Source organism: Girardinichthys multiradiatus, chromosome 24 (genome assembly GCF_021462225.1).
Source record: "Girardinichthys multiradiatus isolate DD_20200921_A chromosome 24, DD_fGirMul_XY1, whole genome shotgun sequence".
NCBI classification, from domain to species: domain Eukaryota; kingdom Metazoa; phylum Chordata; class Actinopteri; order Cyprinodontiformes; family Goodeidae; genus Girardinichthys; species Girardinichthys multiradiatus.
In genome coordinates, this window is record NC_061816.1 from 21,897,674 (window position 1) to 21,917,458 (window position 19,785).

A 19,785-nucleotide genomic window follows, 5' to 3' on the forward strand; every position below is an offset into this window, starting at 1 on the left:
AGGAGTTCAAGTGGAGGTGGGACTGCATCAAGGTTCAGCTCTGAGCCCCTTGTTTGCTGTGGTGATGAACAGGTGGCCGATGATAGATAGAAATCTCCATGGACTATGATGTTTGCAGATGAAATTGTGATCTGTGGTGAGAGCAGGAAACGGGTAGGAGAAAACCTGTTAAATTGCACTCTCTTCATCCTTTTCTTCTTGGCACTCAGACAACAATTCTGAGTGCTACTCTGCCAAACAGGACACTTAAAAAAAAGGCATCAAAACAGTGAATGAACACATAGAATTTTGTAGCAAACAAAACATTGTAAAATAACTTTAATTATGTTTTTTATTTTACAGTCCTTAAAGTAGCCGCCCTTTGCTGTGATGACTGAAATATTAACATTTAACCGTCTCTCAGTGAACCCCTTGGAAGTTCTTTCAAGACTCTTTGGAAAACCATTTCATGTGACCACCTCACAAAGCTCATGGAGAGAATGCCAAGAGAGCAAAGCAAAGAGTGGCTGTTTTGAAGTATGTAAAATATAAAAGATGTTTTGTTTACTACATATGTGTGTTCATTCATAGTTTGCCTTTGGTGAGAATCAACAATTTAAATGGTCATGAAAATAAAGAAACACATTAACCGAGAAAGTATCTAAAAGTTTTTACCGGTAGTGTAGATATTCCCAGCCTTTGCAATGAAGCTCAGCATTGAATTCAGGGGCATCCTATTTCCACTGATCATCCTTAAGATGTTTCTACAACTTCAATGGGGTCCACCTTTGGTAAATTCAGTTGACTGGGAAAGGGACACACCTGTCTATATGGACTGTGGGAGGATGCTAGAGTACCAGGAGAGAAACCCACGCATGTACGGGGAGAACGTGCAAATTCTATGCAGAAAGACCTCTGGCTGGAACTCGAACTCACAATCTTGCTGCAAGGCAACACTGCTAACCACACTGTGCATACCCGCTGCTTTAACCATTGCAAAAAAATCTGTGTTAGATATGTGTGTGATAGGTGTCCTATTAGAACACCCAATTCTGTCTTTTTTATCATCTGACCCAATCTGTCATCTTCAAATGAATGCAATTGGATTGGGATGTTGAACAATCCAGGAACCATAATCGTAAAACAAACGGGAAGCTGCTGGAATACCAGTGTCCCTATTCAGAGTGAAGCGAGTTTAACATCAACCTGGACAGAGAGCGTACCAACCAAGGATGAAATGCCTATTCCAAAATCATCATCTTCCACCTTGACTGAAATGTGTAACTGCTAAACGGATATATATATATATATGTTGACAGTGCATGCCAGAACACCAACCAAGCATAAAGTCAAAAGGAATTGTCTCAAGGCAGAAATCTGAGGAAGGGTACAGACAAATGTATGCTGCTTTAAAGGTCCTTGAGAGCACAGTGACCATCATCTTTTAAAAAAAATAAGTTTGGATCTACCAGGACTCTTCTAAAACGGTACGATTGGGGATGAAGGGCCTGAGTAACTAAGAACCCTAGAGTCACTCTGTCAGAGCTTTAGTGTTGTTCTGTGGAGAGAGGACAGCCATCTCTGCAATGCACCAATCAGGCTGGTATGGTAGAGCGACCAGACTGAAGCCTCTTCTTAGTGAAAGAAAAAGGGCAGCCTGCCCGGAGTTTGCCAAAAAGCCCCCAAAGGAAACACAGACCATGAGAAATAAAATTGGCAATGATGAGTGAAAAAAAACTGCCAACTCTCCTCACATGGCCAATACAATCCCTACAGTGAAGCATAGCAGTGGCAGTATCATGCTATGGGGATATTTGTGGTACCACAATCAGTTCCTTTCAGCCAAGGGGAGACTGGGAGACCAGTCAATATAGAACTGAATAGAGCAAAATACAGAGACATCCTGGATGAAAACCTGCTCAAGAGCATTCCTGATCTCAGGCTGGGGTCATGGTTCATCTTTCAGCAGGAAAATAAGCAAAGTATACAGCTGAGATAGGAAAGTCGCCCTCAGACTGATCAGTTCTTCTAACACTGAACTTTGAATGTCTTGTGAGCTCTTCTTTTGGACTTCTGAACCAAACAATAAGCAGCATAAAATATAATCTTGCATGAAAAGCTGGCTTGTTTCTACTGCAGGTACGTAAAGGTAAATGACAATGCTGAAATGCTGAAATGTCTAAGATTAGATGGTAATACAAAAAAGCCCCAAACAATTATCCAACCAAAGTATAAAAGAAGAGGATTGGGCTTGCAATTGATTCTGATAAGGCTCTCTTCTTGGTTCTGGTACTGCTTGAGACAACCAACAATTTTTTTTTTCAAACCATATTGTTTACATGTCAGGGACAAAGGCTTTATTCTGACTGTCCAGTTGCTAAAAAGGAAATGCACATTTAACCATTTAGTTTGATGCTTTACAGCAAAACCAGGCACAGTGGTAGTACACATTATCCGCCACAGGGAGGGAGTGTTGTTCTACAAATCCAGGTGACCTAACTGCAGGCAGGAGATAAGTCCATGTGTTAATGCGACATCCTACCGACTCTCTGAGATGTGGTGCAGCTTGCTTATATCACCACTGTACTCACATTGCTTAAAGACATGGAACAGATTCTCGGAAATGTCACTGAGGACGTTTTTTCTGACATGACAATTAGTGACAAATGCATAAAACTGAAATCATGTCGAATATTTTTAGTGGAAGGAGGAAAACCAACCCTACTTGGAGATACAAATTACACCAGGTAAATATTCTAAACGGTGTGAGGTAGATGAAAGCTGTGATGATCTGGAATGAATAGTCCTCGTAAGCGTGTGACCATGCGTCCTGTAGGGATCATAGTACCAAAGCAGCTTCATTAATCTCATATCATCATGGGACTTGTCTCAACTCTAAAAAGAGGGCCAGAGAGAACAAGTGGGACCCCCCCCCCCCCCTCTTTTGGGAACTCTCTCCATTTACCCTCTACACACTCGGGTCACTCCTCACATCACACACTGCTCAGCCTTACAATGTCAAACTGCTGCTGCTGATCTGCACAGAATGAGTGCAATGTGCTTACTGCTGATGCAGATTTTCAGATCTTTTACATTTTCAGATGGGTTATAAGCAATGTGTTGCATGATTTCTATGAAATAGCAAAAGCCAAGACATAGAAACATCAAATAATGTATTCCCTTTAGGAATCCTAAGGAAAGAACTTTATAAAAAATTATCTTTAAACACAAAGTTTGTGTTGAGTGTGGCTTGGACTCATCTCAATGTGAGGTTGTCTGGGAAACTTGGGAACCTACTTTTGGATATTATGTCAGAATCAGCTGTATTGCCAAGTTCTTACATACAAACAAGGAATTTGACTCCGGGACACTTTGCTCTCTGGTTTTTGTTTTTTGCATTAAAGAACATACAAATATACACATATATAAATAAAAAGGTGCATTTGCAACATCTGTATGCTGTTGTTTTGTACTTTATTGAATGTTCATCAGAGAAACAGCCTGGGGGAAGAAACTGTCTCTGTGGCGGCTGGTTTTAGTGAACAGTGCTCTGTAGCGGCAGCCTGAAGGTAAAGCTCTGAACAGTTTATGTGCAGGGTGTGTGGGGTCTGCAGAGATTTTTGCAGCTCTTTTTCTGACCCTAGACCTGTATAAGTCCTGGATGGAGTGAAAGTCAGCCCTGATTATTTTCTCTACAGGTTGAGTTCAAGGTAGTTCTGACTACACCAGTGTATCAGCCAATCCACCTGCTGTCTGTATGCAGACTCATCACCGTCCTGGATCAGTCCAATGACAGTGGTGTCCTCTGCAAACCTCAGGAGTTTCATGGACGGGTCCGCTGAGGTGCAGTCATTTGTGTACAAGGAGAAGAGGAGTGGGGATAGAACACACCCCTGGGGGGCATCAGTACTTATAGATCTGGTTCGCATCTTTAAGGCATAGCCTTCAGCTTGCATTGGACAGGTCTGATGCTGGGATAAGCTTCAGCTCTTGTAGGTCTACGGCCTTAGTTCTTACCTGGTAAAAGGTGAAATACTCCTTATGGTGCGTTCACACCGAACGCGGATTCTGCGATAGGAGTGGCCAATTTACATGTTATCCCTATGTAGATGCGCGTTCAGGAGTGGAGCAGCACAAGGCGGTGCAAAGGAGACGAAGGACGCGTTGCGGAAGGCGTGCCGAGCGAAGCGGGACCGAAGCGGGAGCGAAGCGAGAGCGATGGACGAGTTGAAAAATCAGAACTTTTTACTAAATTCGCGTTGCGTCAACCAATCGGGGACTGGATGTGGCTGTGACGTAAGGTGAAGGACTGCAGCAAAGAAGAAGCGGTTGTCAGTGAAGATGGAGGACCAGATCATAGTGGCGGTGTGCGGCAAGCCAGAGTTATATGACTCAACTAATTACTTTTACCGAGACAAGTACAGAAAGGACCTGGCCTGGTTGTGTTTAGGCACAAATATCTTATATTTAGGAGATGTGGACATTAAAAATCGGCTGTTTTTTTTATTGAGCTGAGATTTATTTACGCACCGAAGACAGATGGACAGGCGTTCAGCAGCGGGGATACAGCGCCAGTAGTTGTTGTCCCGGAGACCAATTTGTCTCCCAACGTGGGGCAGCAGATCTTCAAACTGGGTCCTGGATAGACGGAAGTACCGCTGAAATCGACCGTCATTCAGACGCAGCTCCTGAAATAGGTGGTGGTACTCTCCGAACTGTTCCCATCCATGAAAAATCTGGTGAACCTATGGACATCGACGTCGGCGGTGTTTTTCGGCTTTCCACAGGTAAAACACCATAATTAGGTCCGTGAAATCCATGTCTGCCATGTTCAGTTGAAACCAGCAAGCAGCAGATAGAAGCTCCTCCTATTTGATGACACGGCGAAGCGTTGCCAATTGTTGCCATTTGGCAACGCGGAGTTCACGCGGAATGTGAAGCGAGCAACACCACACAAATGACGCAAAATATTCGCAGAATCCGCGTTTGGTGTGAACGCACCATTATGGGTCGGTGGTCAGTTTCTGTCCCAAGCGGAGTATAAGTACACGGGAGATTGTAAGATGCGGGAGATAGATGGTAGGATTAGTGGTTCATTTGTTTTAATGTTAGCACTGTATATTGTGGTGAAGAAAGAGCTTGCCTATATTCATGAGATATGGATCAGGACCAAAGTGGCTGAAATTAGTTTTCTAGTGTCTGGAATGTCAGAGATCCTGTTTGTGGTTTTCATGGACAGGATCTCAAGGTGTACTCATGAAAAGGAGGTCTGGTTTAGAAACCTTATGGTATCAAAGCTATGATCTTCAGCAGGCACTGGAGAGGTTTGCGGTCTGGTTAAAAGTAAGCTTCTTAAAATTTGAGGCTGTGGTTCTTAAACAATTAAAAAAAGAGTTCTTCCAGGGTCAGTCTCTTTTTCAAGCAGAGTTAATGTATCTGTCTTGTTTATGAGTGATGGTAGTATTGAAGATGGATAGATGGATTACTACTCTCGTCCATCTGGGTAAAAGACCAGAGCAATGCTTGCATGGCAAACCTGAACCTCTCAATTTACTGGTCCATCTATTTTTCCATCTCTCAGATATGGTCATCATGGTGATCACTGAAAGAATCAGATCCCTGAAACAAGTGGCTGAAATGAACTTCCTCTGTAGTGTGGCCGGGACCAGCCGTAGCGAAGAGGTGAGCATTCAGATCAAGCTGTGCTTGTTCCTTACGCAGGGGAGCTCTTTGTTACCAATCTTATTTGCGGTGTTTAGGGATAGCATCTCAAGGCGTAGTCAAGGAAAGAAGGATGTCTGGCTTTGGAACCTCTGTCTCTTTTAAATTTTTTTTGCAAATGATGTGGTTCTGTTGGTATCAGCCATGACCTTTAGTGTGCATTGAAATTGTTTGTGGCCATAATAGGATTTGTCTTCTCTAAGTTTGAGGTCATTGTTTTCAACCCAAAAAAGGTGGAATAATTCCGAATTAGGGGTGAGTCTCTTTAGTATCTTGGTGTGTTCTTCATGGGTGATGGTGGAAAGGAATGGAAGACTGATAGATTGATCATGTGGTTCTGTTGGCATCCTTTATTGACCTTCAGCAAGAATTGGAACGGTTCAAGGCTGTGATGAGATTCATCTCCTTTAAGTCTGAGGCTGTGGTTCTCAACTGGAAAAGGGTGAAATACTTCTTCTGTTGGTGAGTTTTTGCCTCAAACGGACAAGTTTAAGTATTTTTGTGTCTTGGTCACAAGTGATTTGTAGAATGGAGTATAAGATGGATAAACGATTGGTACCCCATCTGCAGTAATGGGAATGCTGCTCCAATGTACTTTCTCTTGATTTAAGCATCCGTCTATGTTTGACTCTCACCAATGTTCAGGAGATATGGATGATCATGGAAATCCTGGATACAAGCAGCTAAAATGAAAATAAAAACTTTTTGGGGGTCTCAAGGTTCAGCATTAGAGATAGGAAAAGCAGTTTGTCACCAACCCTATTTATATTGTACATGGAGAAGATGTCAAGTTGTACTGATGGTGAGGAGGGTGTCTTTGGCCAAATTGGGAACCTCAGGTTCTCATCTTTGCATTTTGCAGATGGTTCTGTTCTGTTGGCATATTTATGCCATGACCTTTAGGATGCACTATAGCAGTTTGTAGCCAAGTGTGAAACAGGTAACACATAATGTCTAAAGAGTAAGCAACACAAAAAAAACCAAATAACCATCTCATTCAGTTCATCTAGAAATCAACACTACTGATGACCTGGGTCCTTTGAGTGCATTGTTGCATAACATTATATAACCAGTCTGCATAACTCCGTGATGCAAAACTGTTACAGTTGTTTTGCATAAACAAATTTAAAACTTTTGGCTGAAATGCACACAGAATGTTTTCAAATTTGAATAGTTTTACTCCATGTGGATAATTTCCCCCTGATTCTTCAAGCTAAGGTTATTCTGACTGCTGTCTACTGTTGGTAAGACACTAAGTACTGATATCTACTCTACAAAACCTCACTTTAAAATAATTTTTATTTAAGATTCTCACTTGTGTAAAATCTTTGTTTGTTCAAGAAGCGGAGCATGTATTTTCCACAGAAATGCACCATGCTGGTTGATTCCTATCAATATTTAGGTCTACACTTTTGCCTTTCATCTTAAACTTGGAGTATGATAGGATCTATATGTGAGAGGATTTACTAGAGATATAGGTGAAGGAAGTGCAAACAAAAACTATATTCTTGTTTTGCATCAAGCGTATCCAAAACCGCTATCTGATCCAAGCAACCACTGTATAATGGCAAAGCTTCCACCTCAGATTTGCCCTCCTTGGCCACTGCTGAGTCAACTACTGATGGTTTCTCTCTCCTCTAATGAGCTCGGCGTACGATTTAAATCTAGTTTTGCGCCCCTGGCTTCTGGCATCTGAGAAAAAAACAAATACCAGGACGACCAATCTGTCACCGCCACAGCAGTAATTAGCCAGATGCCAACAGTCAGCCAGATCCAGAAAAATACTAAATGAACCTGCGTCTATAACAGGAGCAGAAGGGAAGGTGAGGAAGCAGTAATATTTCTCTTTTTACCAGGATGAATTGGAGCAGCTGAGATGTTACAAGGGCCTGAACCATTAAAATGTCACACGTGATTGCACCTCAGTGCTGCGCTGGCTGCTGAGCATAAACAATCCGTTTTACAATTGCTCTATCATCACAAAACCGCTAATCTATATACATGTTTTCATGTGCACAGCAAAAAAAGAAATGTTGGCTGGGCTCTTTTGCTTTATGTGTTGTGGTAAAGACAGAATTCACTCATGCATTACCCTCCAGCACATGCGGTGCTGCTTGTTTTGGTCCAGTTTTGTTTTAACATTGCTGAAGATCAATGAGGTCAAGTCAAACTGCACAGAATGTAAATATTCTCTTAGGATCTGGGTTTTAATTCTCCCGAGTGCTGGGATAAGCAGGAGCATTAAACTGATTCTGTCATAATGCTGTTTGGTGCTGGACCAAAGGCAGACAAGCACGGAGAAAGCAGAGTGAGTTCGAAACTCCTTTAATTTAAAGAGTCCACTTAAATGCAGGCGAGGTGCAGGGTGACAAGATAATCCTGATTACAAGGTATTTCAAAAACAGAACAGGTCCCGAAGCAAGGACAAAATCCAAAAGAGACATAACGACACCGCATGGGACAAAGGACAAAGACGGACTTAAATACTGACGAAGGTGACATGAAACAATAGAGGAGGTAATCAGTTAAAACAGACACAGGTGTAGACAGACTCGGAGACTGAGAGGCAGGTGAACCTAATACAAAACTAAACCATGGGAGAAGTGACTAAATAACAAACTCAGAGAAACAGATCTAAGAAAACTATAACAACCTGGAAAATAAGAACCAACAAGTTAATCAGAAGACATGGAGCAAGACCTAACTGAGAAGTAAACAAACCAAAACAAATACCGACTGAACTAACTGAGAGGGAAGCAGAGAAAGCGATGACCTAGAATAAATGCAAATCAAAACGTAAACAATAAGTGGAACTAAGTATAACGGCAAACAATAACTAAAAGCTAACGTATCAGAAGGAACTGAAACAATAGAGACTAACACGGGGAACTAAACTAAGGATAAGCCTGGGAAGAACTACAAATATAAAGGGAAACGAACACTGAGTAAATAATAACTGAAGGGGAACACTGACAAGAGGAGGACGGCAGATCATGACAGATTCCTACACTGTTGGAAAACTGTGGAAAATATTGAAGTGTGCTTCCTGGAGTTCTGCCCCATTGACCCGTTTCTATCCTGGTTTTGTCTTAATCATGGAGAAAAGCCCAGTTTTTTAAATACGAGTGTTGTCCCTTAGTTTCTCTAATTAGTCCTTATTGTGCCATAATATATTGCTTTGGATTTTGTATTCTTCTCTTGAGTGATATATTTGTACAATGAAATCCTTCTTTAATAAATTCTCCCTGTGAATATGGCTTAGGCAAAAAAAGGGACTGTAGAAGTTTATTTCAGGTAAATCAAATTTCCTACAAATGATGGCAGGTGTGAACTCTAGAAGAGTTTGCATTCCTCCCTCTTGACCTCTCAGGGGCTAGGGCACCAGGTGGGATGGTAATGTCCCCTCCTTACCTTGGTCCTTCTGAGTTCCAGCTGGTGCCTGTCCGGTGTGTTGGGGGTTCTGGGGTGGTTTTCCCTGCTTGAGGCGGGGTGGGAACCTGTTTTTTTTTTGCACCTTTTTAAATAATTTTTACATTTTGTCCCTAACATATCTGTTTGTTTTTCAGTTAGTGATACTGTTAATTATCAAGGTAAGGTTAGAAAAACGTATTTATCATGGGTAGGCACCAGTTCCCCCGACTCTGTACGGCAGAAGCGGGTATAGAAAATGGATGGATTAATGGATTTATCATGGTCATTTTTTTTTACTTGACAAAACTCAGGCATTTCAACAAGGCAGTGGACACTTTTGGGAGCCAATGTGTGTTCCAAACATCTCAATTCAATTGAATTGAATTCAGTTTTATTTATATAGCGCCAATTCACACACATCTCTTTTCTCTTGCTCTCGGTGAAAGACACTCGCGTTTTCTCTCCCTCCCTCCCTGCTGATCCCTGCTTCTGCTTTTTGTCTGTATTTTTCTCAGAGCCTCGCTTTGCATATCCTCCAAACTTTTAAATTATGGATTTAGTCAGCTGGACTCTCAACGTAATTGATCAAATTATTTTCTTTTCAACGAGAAGACAGGGTAAAGGAGAACCCTCTTGTCCAGAGGAGTTGGTGGTTACCTGGCTTATCGACGGATTTGCAAAACATGGGCGGCTGTTCAAAGCATTCCAAAACTGCCTGCGATGTTGGATGGAGTCTGTAGAGAGATCAATGCTCAGACGGAAATGTTAAGAGAGCAGAATCGCAAGCTGGACACGATTCTTGAACAGAATCGCGGCCTGGCAGCGGTTGGACTCAGAGGTTAAAGGATATGATCTTGGAGAAGTTGTATGCTCCAGATCTGCGGAAAATACCAGAAATTTAGTTATTTGGATTCGCAATTGAGACACACCAGTAAAACTCTTGTGGTAGTTGGAAATTCACAACTGCCTGAACCACAACATTTATTGTTTTTCTAAATCTGGCGGCCCAATGTGGCTTTGGCAACTTCTGCTAACTGGCTATTGACAAAATATCTCCTGGATATTATATAAACATGACGCTCTTCCCCAGCACTCCCCTAACAGCTGTGTGCTGATAGGACTATGCGGCCGATTGATAAAACTTCCACCTCTCTTCTCAAGGACAATGGTGCTTCTATCAGTGTTGACAGTCTAATTCTTGCAAACACACTCAGACTTATATACATTCGCACCCTCAAGATTCCACCGTACCCTTGCTGAATCTTTACTTATGTGTGTGTTGCTTACCCCTGCTGAGGTTTTTTGTACTACTTCAGACTCTATTCTTAGCAGAATAGAGTAAATATGATTTTCTTCCCCTCCTATCTTACTTTACCTAAATGTGTTATTTCGTTACGTTTCATAGATTTTCAGATTTCTCAGAAGGATTACCAGCAAAAGCCAATTATCATTAGTATTTCATTACTTTTTCATTGATTTTTAGTTTTGTCAGAAGGATTACCAGCGAAAACCAAACATTATTAGTATTTCATTGATTTTTAGTTTTATCAGAAGGTTTACCAGTGAAAACAAAATATTATTAGTAATTTGGACTTTAGCTGCTCTTACACCAATGACCCAGGTTTCTTAATTAGACTACAATGGACTGTTATTACTTAGTTCAACTTCAGTACCAGTAAAAGCAATATATCATTAGCACCTGAAAATGTGGATTAAAGCTGTTTTGTACCAGTGACTCAGCTTCCCTAGTTAGAATTCAGTGGAATGATGAGACTATTAGATTTCTCAGAAGGATTCATAGATTTTTAGATTTCTTAGAAGGATTGTAGTTTCATTTGATTTGTTTTTCTGTGTCTGTATCTGTGTTTATTTTCTTTGTGATTGTATTGTAATTGTATGTACAGCGCTTTGAGTGTCTGCGCTATATAAATAAACTTACCTTACCTCACCTCACCTCACCTCACCTCACCTCACCTCATCCCAAGCCCTTTTACAAAGTCATTTCAATCGAATCATACCGATTTCAAGTCAGGTTCATACATTCAAATTAATCCTATCAAACAGTGCAGTCAGATTCAGTTTATTATTTAAATTTGTTAAAAAGTTTTTCTATCTAAGAAAACCCAGCAAATTGCATCAGGTCATCAAGTCCCTCATATTGAGCATGCATGTCACGACAGTGGAGAGGAAAAACTCTCTTTTAACAGGAAGAAACCTCCAGCAGAACCAGAACCAGGCTCAGTGTGAGAGGTCATCTGCTGCGACCAACTGGAACAGAGCAAAGACATAAAAAGAACACAGAAGTAGTGATCCAGGAGTACTTTTAATGGGAAAGAAAAGTAAAACAATGACGGGTATAGCTCCTTCAGAGGCATCATCTAGGAGATGAACTCTGAGCCAGTTTTCAAGTCTAGAATATGAAAAAGAGCACATACAGTTAGTCACAGTAGAAGCTCAGCCCGTAGCTATGTCTAAGAGGGAGACAGGGTAAAACACTTAAAGTTCTTATATGGCCAGCAGATATGGACAATGACCAAAATAACAACATCCAGGATTCGAGTGGCTGAAATAGGCTTCCTCTTTAAGGTGACACAATTGTACCTTGGAAATAAGTTGAGAAGCTCTATCATACAAAACGCTGAATGGAGTTGGTGATCCTGCACATTGAGATTTGGAAGGTTTCCGGGCATGCCCCACTGAGACCCTGAGAAGATCCCAGAAGTGGTTGAATAAACTACTGGTCCTTCTCAAAATATTAGCATATTGTGATAAAGTTCATTATTTTCCATAATGTAATGATGAAAATTTAACATTCATATATTTTAGATTCATTGCACACTAACTGAAATATTTCAGGTCTTTTATTGTCTTAATACGGATGATTTTGGCATACAGCTCATGAAAACCCAAAATTCATATCTCACAAAATTAGCATATCATTAAAAGGGTCTCTAAACGAGCTATGAACCTAATCATCTGAATCAACGAGTTAACTCTAAACACCTGCAAAAGATTCCTGAGGCCTTTAAAACTCCCAGCCTGGTTCATCACTCAAAACCCCAATCATGGGTAAGACTGCCGACCTGACTGCTGTCCAGAAGGCCACTATTGACACCCTCAAGCAAGAGGGTAAGACACAGAAAGACATTTCTGAACGAATAGGCTGTTCCCAGAGTGCTGTATCAAGGCACCTCAGTGGGAAGTCTGTGGGAAGGAAAAAGTGTGGCAGAAAACGGTGCACAACAAGAAGAGGTGACCGGACCTTGAGGAAGATTGTGGAGAAGGGCCGATTCCAGACCTTGGGGGACCTGCGGAAGCACTGGACTGAGTCTGGAGTAGAAACATCCAGAGCCACCGTGCACAGGCGTGTGCAGGAAATGGCCTACAGGTGCCGCATTCCCCAGACCTGGGCTACAGAGAAGCAGCACTGGACTGTTGCTCAGTGGTCCAAAGTACTTTTTTCGGATGAAAGCAAATTCTGCATGTCATTCGGAAATCAAGGTGCCAGAGTCTGGAGGAAGACTGGGGAGAAGGAAATGCCAAAATGCCTGAAGTCCAGTGTCAAGTACCCACAGTCAGTGATGGTCTGGTTGCCATGTCAGCTGCTGGTGTTGGTCCACTGTGTTTTATCAAGGGCAGGGTCAATGCAGCTAGCTATCAGGAGATTTTGGAGCACTTCATGCTTCCATCTGCTGAAAAGCTTTATGGAGATGAAGATTTCATTTTTCAGCACGACCTGGCACCTGCTCACAGTGCCAAAACCACTGGTAAATGGTTTACTGACCATGGTATCACTGTGCTCAATTGGCCTGCCAACTCTCCTGACCTGAACCCCATAGAGAATCTGTGGGATATTGTGAAGAGAACATTGAGAGACTCAAGACCCAACACTCTGGATGAGCTAAAGGCCGCTATCGAAGCATCCTGGGCCTCCATAAGACCTCAGCAGTGCCACAGGCTGATTGCCTCCATGCCACGCCGCATTGAAGCAGTCATTTCTGCCAAAGGATTCCCGACCAAGTATTGAGTGGATAACTGTATATGATTATTTGAAGGTTGACGTTTTTTGTATTAAAAACACTTTTCTTTTATTGGTCGGATGAAATATGCTAATTTTGTGAGATAGGAATTTTGGGTTTTCATGAGCTGTATGCCAAAATCATCCGTATTAAGACAATAAAAGACCTGAAATATTTCAGTTAGTGTGCAATGAATCTAAAATATATGAATGTTAAATTTTCATCATGACATTATGGAAAATAATGAACTTTCTCACAATATGTTAATATTTTGAGAAGGACCTGTATATCTTCCTCTTAACTTCTCTCTGACTTCCAGAAAGCAACCTATTAGCACAATTTGGCGGTGTGTGAGCTGGGGAGATACATACACTCATATTCTATGGAGAGTCAAGAACATATGCCTACCAGTCTCTATTTCCAATAGGCTTGGCCATCACTCTATACTAATCACCTGTTATGATTCTGGACTGTTTGTCTTGGCTCTGTCTGCCTGCGGATCATTTCTGTGCTGCAGCTATTAGGAGGATTGCTTTCACCTGCTCCTTTCCAGCTAGCTCCCTAATTACGAATCACCTGCTCCACCCGTGCACCTGGCTTTATAAGCAGCACGCTGACAGACAAACAGTGCCAGATTATCAAAATGCTTTGTGTGAGTAAATGTACAATGCGCCTTCCTTGTCTGTCTTGCTGATTCTGATCTTGTTTTTGCCTCCTGCGTTTCTCAGCCCTGCCTTGCCCACGTCGGATATCTCACTGGCTTCTGAATTATGGACATCGACCTTCCTTCTGCCTTTTGACTACCGCTGTCTGCCTAACCCTTGGATCCGTCTACCTGAATCTGCCTCCCTCTTCATGACCTCGTTTCTGTGCCCTGACCACCGCATTCTGCACATTCCCGGCTGTCGTGCTGTCACCTGACGATCACTCTGAGGAGCTGAAATTCAGTTTGCTGAGCGTCCCACAGATTTTGAAAAGGTTAGTGCCTTTAACTCTGAGTTTAGCATTATTCTCAGTTGTCTGCTCAGCCACTAACCTGTCTGTCTGCCCTCAGAGGTTCCTGACCCTGCCGCTGGTGGTCTTCTGTCAAACGTCAACCATAGTTTCAATAAATCTTTTGAATCTTATTTATTGTGTCCGGCTGAAATTTCGGGTCCTCTGTACTACCTGTTACATCTCCTTGACACTTCTTGGTAAAGTTGTTTTGGCAGCAGCTAGAGCAGTAGTGGGACATGATAGGCATCACGGCTGCAACGTCAATGACTAACAGGGAGTGCTGCCAGTGGGGATGATGAGGCTGACCGTTGCTGTTGGAGGTTGGGTATCATAGAGAAGCAAAGACTGCTGTTATCAGGCTTCTCTGCACAGTCTTGATACAATGTGCAGGCTACCTATAGGAATTGTCTACTGCAGGTACAGTATTAACTACTCTCCAAGGTTTGTAAGTTCTAAACTCTCCCTTAAATCTGCTGAACATTCATCTGCTCTACTGCTTATTCCATAGTGGGTCACTATAGGCGATAGGTGGGATACACCCTGGACAGATCACCAATCCATCGCAGGGCAACACAGAGACATACAGGACAAACAACCATGCACACACTCATTCACACCTAAGGGCAATTTAGAGAGACCAGTTAACCTAACAGTCATGTTTTTGGACTGTGGGAGGAAGCTGGAGTACCCAGTGAGAACCCATGCATGGGGAGAACATGTAAACTTCATGCAGAAAGACCGTCGGCTGGGAGTTGAACCCAGGACCAGTCATCCATACAGAACATCCATCTAATGCCCAGCTATGTATTTTTTGGTATAAATGACCAAAAACATGTTTTAATGATCAGAAAGGGTTCCACGAGTGCTTTAGGGAAACCCAAACTTTTGACTACAGAATAACCATTTTAAAGCCAGAGAGGGTCTTTTGACCTGCAGTGTAAAGTACTCTGAGGTCTCAATCATAAGATTGTTATAAAGCTGAGGAAAAATGTTGAGAAAGAGACCAATAAACAATCACCAGCCACTTTATAAAGCACACCTAGTGTGGCACAAAAATATCCCCCACTTTTCATGTTGTTCATGTCTAATTCTTACCTTCCCATCTGAATGTCACAAAATGTTTCCAATCTGTTATGTCCAATTTTGTGAGCCTGTGAGAATTGTATCCATAGTTTTATGTTCCTAGCTGAAATAAGCAGCATTCAGTGAGTTCTTCCCTATGTTGGCCTTCAGAGATGGTATCAACAATTTTCAGGCACACACTTGCTGCCCACTGGATATTTCCTATTTTTCTGGCCACCTTCTGTAAACCGGAAATATGGTTGTGTGTGAAAATCCCAGTGGATCAGCCTTTTGAAATAGACCATGCCACAGTTAAAGTCAATTAAATCCCCTTTCTTACAAATTCTCATGCTCAGTTTGAACTTTGGCATGTGGTCTTCACAACGTCCAGATGCATAAAAGCATGGAGTTGCTGTCATGTGATTGCCTGATTTAATTTTTGTGAAAACAAGCAATAAAGTGTAGCTAATAAAGTGGCTGCAGAGTGTATGTTTATGAGACTTACACGCTCCACCTATGAGTCTCATCGTCCATGTCTGCCTATACTTTAGTCGTTTTGTTCCACTCCCACACTCTTCTTTCATTCTGTATAATCCTCTTTTGTATGACTCTTTTAAACACTCCTTGTTTACTGTAACAATCAGACCTGCATCCATTCCCTCCTGCCAAATACCTTTACTTAATGCAACTGTTGTGAAAGAGATAAAATATGCAGGTTGTGTTTTCCTGATGGCGATGAGGGTGAAGAATTAGCTGTAAGAAAGGAAAACGGGAATGTCTTTCTTTTTGGTCTGTATGTACACAACGTAACAGCTAACAGGATTAGACATGGCTTACATAAACATCTCCCATGGCAACAGTGCACAGACACTAGGAAAAAGCGAAAACGAGAATTATCACCGGAAAGCATCATCATCCTCAGTTTGGTCAGCTGACTGCCAGTTTTTTACACATATGAAAGAAAATATGTATTCATCCTTTGGGGCAAAAAGAATGTCATTAATTTATATTTTTCATGCAAACTAAATAAATAAAATCTATATTGCATCTGAAAGAACTTAAATGTGTTTCTTCCAGCTATGTGTACAGCTTGTCTCTGCCTGCTTGTGTACGTCGGTGTCTTGTGGTCTGCCTGTGTTGTGACAGTCTGACAGTGCTGCCTCAGGTTCTGTCCCCTTGGATAAACCAAGCAGTTAGAATGCTTCATTTACCATAATTCCCTCAGGGAAGACACATCGTTCACTGACTCTCCTAGCTCAGGCTCTGAAGGACAATCTCTTTTCTCTTTTTTCTGATCACTTTCACTATTACTGCTAACAAAGTCAAATTGTTTCATGCACATACAGTTGAAATGAGATTTTAACATACAGTTTACAAAAGGACACAGACTTTTTTATATCTTGTTGCTTTATTTGAATTCTTAAGTCTACATATATGTTCTTAATTTTTGGCAGAATTTTCTTTGAAATGATGATTTGGGCCAAATGTTTCAGATTTCCTTCCACAAGCTTCTAACAATAGTTTGCTGCAACAGTTAACCGTAACCCTAACTGGAGTAACTGGGTTGGGTTTGCTCACACACAAATTTTGTCAGCTCTGCCCACAAATTTTCTCTGGGACATCAAGGCTTTTTGATGGCCACAACAAAATATTTACCTTGTTGTCTTAGAGCCAGTAATTTGGCAGTATTCTTGGGGACACTTTCCATTGCAAGGACCCACTTTTGCCCAGGCTTTAACTTCCTGGTTGGTCTCTTGAGATGCTGCTTTAATATTTCCTCCACGTACTTTCCTCATGGTGCTATATATTTTTTTCAAGTGTACCAGTCTCTTCTGCAATGAAATACACCCACAACATGTTATTCCACAACATAACTGTCCAGCACGGTGGTGGCAGCATCATGGAGAAATACATTTCTGAGCAGAAATTGATGCAAACAATATGTTGCCCTTTGGGGAATTTCTCAGGTGGGAAATCATCAAAGGACTTTATGCAGCCCTGACCTTAACCTCACTGAACACTTGTGGGATCAGCTTGGGTGTGCTGTTCATGACAGAGTGAGCAACCAAACTCAATGGCTGATTTGTGTTATGCTGGTTGGAAAAAGGGATGTCATCCCACAGCAGTGTGTGACCAAGCTCTTTGCCAGCATAAGGAGGAGGTGTTAGGCTGCTATGGTTGTATATGCTTCTCCTACACACTACTGAGCCCAGCTGTTTGTTAAATAAATGAAACTGTATATAAGTCTGGTTTCATCTAACTTCAGTCATCCAATCCAATAAATGACACCAAACAAGAGTCATTAGCAGAATAAGCTGTTTGGCTTTGGCAGAGAAGATTTGGCAAGTTTTACATGGTTACAACCCAACTACTCAAATGTGCTTTTTTTTTTTTTTTTTTCCTTTTAGCTTTTTCCTTTCCTCACAGAGTCCTAAATACACACTCTTCGATTAGCCAAAGAAAATCAGTCCTGACCGATGTTCTCCCCCTCTCTCTTTATGGGTATTTCCTCTAATCTTTGTCTTCAGCACTGCAAATTGTCCTTATCCTGATAACCCTCTGCTGAATCTTTCTTTACGGATGAACTGCATTGCACTGATCTGTCACTTTGCCTCACAGTATAACAGAGTCTCTGCACACAGTATTTGAATACATGGCTGCGATCGGTGATAAATGTGTATAATTATACAGAGTAAAAGCCTGTGGTGTTCTTATTGATTTCTTTGCTCATTTAGGGAATTAAGGAGTCTGAATATTCCTAAGCACAGCAGACAGAGTCAGGGGATTAAATGTAGAGTCCATCTTTCAAGGTATATTCCCATGTACAGTGATTTGTTCACTGAAACTCTTATTCTAGTTTGAATGAGAATTCTGATTTATTATTCTAAGGTTGGAAACAACACTGTTACATATTTCCTTTGTCCTTTTCCACATCGAATAAATCAACAGTGGCTGAAAAGTGTCTCTTTGACATTTGTTTTTCCTGTCCTGCTCAGTGTTGACGGTACCTCTAAAAGGGATGTGTGTGATCCGAACAGCGTGTTCACCTTGAGATGTCTCCCCTGGTACTGGTGTTTTTGTTGACCACAAGGGGGTCCTTAACCTACATAGGTAGCTACATTAGCCGGGCTAAAAGCATGCTGGAAAACAGCCAAGTCAGCAGCGGGACATGAGCTATGAGCTGAATCCTTTGATGTGGAGGTGTGTGTGTGTGTGTCGGGGTTGCTGGAAAGCTTCCCTCAGGCTTTTTCCAAGCTTGCTCCACATGCAACTAGCCTGCAGAAGGCAAACATCAGGTAAAGGACTATAAGTATGTGGCATTTTACGTTAAGGTAGTGGTTTTTCTGCTGTACCTGAGAAAAATCTTCCATTTGTACCCCATGATTTTTAAGATTTCAGAGTTGACTTTTGTTTTAGTGTCAGAACAATCCTGATAAATTTCCATTACCCTGACAAGTCTTAGTCTGAACAGTTACAGCGCCGGATCAACCTTCTCCAACTAGCCCGTGACAGTGAAAACTGCAGAGCGTGGATCATTGAAAGGCAGAGAGGAGAGACTCTGATCAATTCCAATTTGGCTTTGGCCTTCAGCTGATCACAACGATAACGGATCTGTTGAGTTGCATTACGCTACTGTCGTCTGGCTGATACCTGATTGCTGCTTATCTGGGATGTTTACATCGCTGATGACCCCTTAGGGACCAGTGCTGAGCTAAAATGGGTTGTCCTCAACCAAGCTGTAAGAGTAAAACGTCTTTAGAGGCTTTACTAATGGCGTCTACCGGAATAAAGTTCTGAGAGCATAGCATACACTGTCAGAGCTGCAAAAACTCATTAACTGACATTACAAATTCTGGAAATCTACTCAAAAGTATTATAGGTAAAAAATGATAATGCATACTGTTTCTGGGGAGGAACAAATTAGGACACCCCCACATTTAGTCTCACATAAAATGGCTAAAATTGCATAAAGTCATATGGAGGTTAGCTCTGTTCAAACCATAGACATTTATTGTGGTGTGCTCCTGACTGTTAAACCGAGGTAGGGTCCAAGGAGCTGTCTGAGGCCTTCAGAAAGAAGACCGTAGAAGCTTATGAATCTGCTAAGGAATTTAAATACGCCTAAAAAGAATTTGAAGATACTGTACGAAATATACTAAATTATATGAAAAGTGGATGATATTCAAAGCAAGTCACAACATGCCCAGGTATGGCTGTCTGAGCAAGTTGCAGATCGCAAGATGGTATGAAAAGTGTCCAAAGAACATTCTCAAGCTTTAACAATCCAGCCACAATGCTGTATCTTCCAGCATGGCAAGGCACCATGTCACAAGACAAAAGTCATAATGTAGCTCAAAGATCAGTACGTTGAGATTCTGGACCTGTCGTTGGGGAACTCCATGTACCTTGGTACCCTGACCTTAAAAATGAATTATTGGGGGTAGTAGTGTTTGCACCGCTGTGTTCAGTTTTGTGGCAAAGCACGAAGATCTATGAGAAGACCGTTTTCTTTTTATCGCAGAAGATTTCAGTGTGCCATCCCTACATCTATTGTCTATACCCAGTTATACTTGTTGGGATGCAGGTGGGGTAGGAT